At 62.6% G+C, this 4,002-nt stretch overlaps 2 non-coding genes across 2 annotated transcripts; both read right to left on the bottom strand.

Moving 5' to 3' along the window:
- Positions 1 to 655: 655 nt before the first annotated feature.
- On the bottom strand, positions 656 to 736 carry LOC116858367. The gene has a single exon (XR_004380896.1). It is a non-coding gene; the product is annotated as a small nucleolar RNA SNORD115 (small nucleolar RNA).
- A 1,572-nt stretch (positions 737 to 2,308) lies between these two features.
- LOC116858368 lies at positions 2,309 to 2,389 on the bottom strand. Its single transcript, XR_004380897.1, has one exon. It is a non-coding gene; the product is annotated as a small nucleolar RNA SNORD115 (small nucleolar RNA).
- Positions 2,390 to 4,002: the final 1,613 nt, after the last annotated feature.

Genomic DNA, 4,002 nt, shown 5'->3' on the forward strand with positions numbered 1-4,002 from the left:
AATTTTATTAATTTGGGTCTTCTCTTTTTTCTTTTGGATTAATTTGGGCAATGGTTTATCGATCTTACTGATTCTTTCAAAACCGTGTAGAGGTTCATTGATGAATTCTACTGTATCTCTAGTTTCTATCTCAATGAATTCTGAGGTGCACATACACCCAGGGCCAGGGTGGAGAGCACTCAGATATATATGGCTTAAAGCTTCCAACTGCAGCGCAATTCCAGGGTCTGAAGGGACTGGGGGATGCTGACGCCCAAACGGTCTCCAGCATTGGGTCAACTGCAGAGTCATTGTTGGGGTACCCGCTTCCTGATCCCAGGCCAAGGTATCTGGGGCCTCCCTGCAGGCCCAGAGGTGTATGCTCACCTGTCCTGGTTGTCAATGCATCGAGAACCATGCCAGAGAGGCCCGCTGCAAGACACAAGGAGACGAGGGTGGCTACACCATGGCTCCCGGGGAGCTGTCCTAGGAAGAGCATTGGGTCGGCAGGCCGGCTTAAAGGCCAGAACAGCCCGTGGGCACCCGCGGGTGCGCCGACGTTGCAGGGCCAGAGCAGAGGGGCTCGAGAGTTCGTTCTCCTCTAGCGCCCAGCTGCAGCGCACCCTCCATGCCCCGAGGGATTGGCAGAACTGATCCCCGCACGGTCCCCTGCACTGGGCCTCAGCGTAATCCTATTGAGCATGATTTTTAGGTCATCACCGCTCTTCCAGACCATATGAGTTCTCATCATTGCCCCAAGCTAGCCGGGGGCACCGCGTGACGTCCCTGCCCATCGAGAAGCTGCTTACCGAGGGTTCGAGCGGGACAGCGCCATGCCCCGGGGTCCCGACACCTGGGCCCTGTGGGCGGGCCTGGGAGAAGTAAGACATGGTGGTCAGGGCGAGATCCTCACTGAGGGATGGGGCTCTAAGGAGACAGGGAGAGGAAGCTCTCAGGAAGGCCTGCTCTCTGGAAGTGCCATGCGGCCACCATGTTTCATAGCCGGAGCCCTGGCCGCAGATGGCCAGGTATGTGGCTGACCCAGCCATGGCTCGGGTCCGCAAGCAAGCAGCAGGGCCCAGGGGAACAGCTGCCCATTCCTGGGACTCACGAAACAATGGAGATCGGGACCCCTGTGGGAGCCTCCCCTTGCTGAGAAGGCCCCAGAACAGGGCCAGGAACACAGGATTTTAGAGGGCTCCCCCGATGTCCAGCGGGGCCCCAAGCAAACGGTGGCAGTCCCAGAAGTCATGTCCAGGAGGACGCCCGCCCCCAGATCGGCCCAGCTGTGGTCTATGCATCTGGGCACTGGCACTCGCAGCCAATGTGGGCCCCCACACACGGATGGGCCAGGGCTGAAGAGGGAGTCACGGGTCACCGTCTCCCACAAGCGCAAGGCAGGAGACCACTGCCCGCCCTGCAACAGGGTCCTGACTCTCTCCCCTGTGGCAGCGCTTCCTCTGGGGGCGTCCAAGGACAGGTTCTCGCCCAATGCCTATGTGACCTGGAGCTCTCCCATTCTTCCCCAGGGCCAGCCAAAGCTTGCTGACTCGTGAGCCCAAGGAAACATGGAGGGCTGTCCTTCAGCAGCCTCGCAGGCTCCCAAAGTCTTTGGCAGTCTGGTGCATGGGTCATGAACTCTGCCCTCTCCAACCCCAAGAAACAGGCGCTGGGGGCGGCTGGAGCAAGAACCACACGTTGAGGGGGACAGAAACCCCTGACGCCCACGATCTCACGTCCACTCCGCTCACGGGTGCACAGGACACAACGGGAGGCACAAGGAGGCCTCACGGGCACGCGGGTCTGCGGCAGCATCCCCCCAGGCTCCAGTCCTTGCCAGTCACCCGGCCCAACGTTCGCATTCCTGCCCCTGGGATGACCCCAAGGCGGCTGTTCCTTGGCAAGTCAACGCCGTTGTGACCACGAGTGCCACCACCGCTAACTCAGTGCTGGAGCCAGAGCCCCTGCAGTGATTCGGTCTTCGCGGACGACGCCCATGGCACCTGGCATCTCCCTCCAGGCCCAGAGTCTCTCACTCACCTCTCTTGGGCAACGCCGCACTGACCACCTGGCGCCCAAGGCCCGCTGAAAGACACAAGGAGACAAGCTTTCCTAAGCCATGGCGCCCAGGGAGCTGTCCTGGGAGGGGATTGGGTCGCTAGGCCGAGCGGCATGCCTCAAGCCCTCCAGGGGACCCTGACGTGCACGGACAGGCCAGGGCCGCAACAGGGAGCCCCGAGAGATCGTTCGGCTCAAGGGCGCAACGGCAGCGCCCCTCCAGGGTCCCGAAGGTCTGGGGGATGCGGATCCCGGCACAGACGCCTGCATTGGGCCTCAGCGTAATCCTATTGAGCATGATTTTTAGGTCACCATCGCTCTTCGAGACCATATGAGTTCTCCTCATTGACCCAAGCAAGCTGGTGGCGATGCGTGCGGTCGCGTCGCACCCAGAACCTGCTTACCGGGGATGCATGCCGCACACCGCCATGCCCCGGGCTGCTGAGACATTAGACCTGTGGGCAGGGCTGGGCCAAGCAAGACGTGCAGAGGCGGGCGAGCTCCTCGATTGTGCATGGGGTTCTGAGGAGAGACAGAGAGACGAGCTGTCTAATCGCCCTGGTCTGGGACGCAGGCCAGGCGGCCAAGGGACATCTTTCCCAAGGTCCTGGCCGGTGGCGCCCAGCCAATGGCTGACCCAAGCGTGGCTGGTGTCCGCCAGGAGGGAGCAGGGCCCAGGGGCCCAGCTGCCCTGACCTGGGCATCCCCAAACAAGCGAGATCGTTGCCCCTGTGGGAGCCCAGCCTTCCTCAGAACGGCCCGTGAATATGGCAGAGAGCACAGGGTTTCGACGGGTCCCCGCTGTCTCCCAGGGACGCTAGCCGCGAGTGGCGCCCCGGGACATATAGCCAGGCCGCCGCCGAACCACACCTCGTCCAAGCTGGGAACCAAGGATCGGAGCCCATACACTGGAAGCCCAAGTTTGCTCCCGCCCAGGGTTCCCCCAGGGCCGAGCAGTGAATGCCAGGTCCCTATCCTCCATTGCAGAAAGGCACACCGCCCACTAGCCGCCCTGGTCGAGGGCGCGGACACTCCCAGAGCAGCACCCCTTCGTCAGGACCCGGTCCTGAGTGCTTGAGAGTCTCAGGCGAGAGGCTCCCACCCCATGGGAGCTATGGCGTGGGATTGGCGCAATCCGTCCCGAGGCCCAGTGGAACCTTGCTGTCCCGCCAGCACAAGGAATCCTCCTGCGCTTTTGGAAGCAGCCCGCCGGGGTCCCAAACGCCTTGGGCGTCTGCTCTAGGGGACAGGAGCTCAGGCCCCTTCAGCCCGCCGAATGCGGCCAAGTCGCGGGCCTCGAGCAACACCCCATTGCTGAAGGACACAGAGGCGGTCAGACCACGGGTCTGACGTCAACTACGTTCCAGGGCCCACGAGACACGCCGGCCTGTGTCAGAGGCCTCCGAGGCGCCTGGGCTTATGGCGGTCACCCCGCGCTTGCCAGGCCTTGCCAGCCACCCGGCCCCACGTTCGCATTCCCTGAACTGGGCATGGCTCAAGGTCACACGCTCCCGGGAAGGTCAATGCCGACTGGACAACGGGGACGCACACCGCAAGCCCAGGGCTAGCTGCAGAGTCACTGCTGGGGTACCCGCTTCCCGATGCCCGACCAAGGTATCTGGGGCCTCCCTCCAAGCCCAGAGGTGTACGCTCACCTCTCCTGGTTGTCGACGCATCGAGAACCGTGCCAGAGAGGCCCGCTGCAAGACACAAGGAGACGAGGGTGGCTACGCATGGCTCCCGGGGAGCTGTCCAAGAAAGAGCATTGGGTCGGCAGGCCGGCTTCAATGCCAGAACTGCCCGTGGGCACTCGCGGGTGTGCCGACTTTGCGGGGCCAGAGCAGAGGGGCTCGAGAGTTTGTTCTCCACTATTGACCAGCTGCAGTGCACCCTCCATGCCCTGAGGGCCTGGCTGATGCTGATCCCCGCACGGTCCCCTGCACTGGGCCTCAGCGTAATCCTATT

This window comes from Lontra canadensis, unplaced genomic scaffold (assembly GCF_010015895.1).
Source record: "Lontra canadensis isolate GAN:19392208 unplaced genomic scaffold, GSC_riverotter_1.0 scaffold135, whole genome shotgun sequence".
NCBI classification, from domain to species: Eukaryota; Metazoa; Chordata; class Mammalia; order Carnivora; family Mustelidae; genus Lontra; species Lontra canadensis.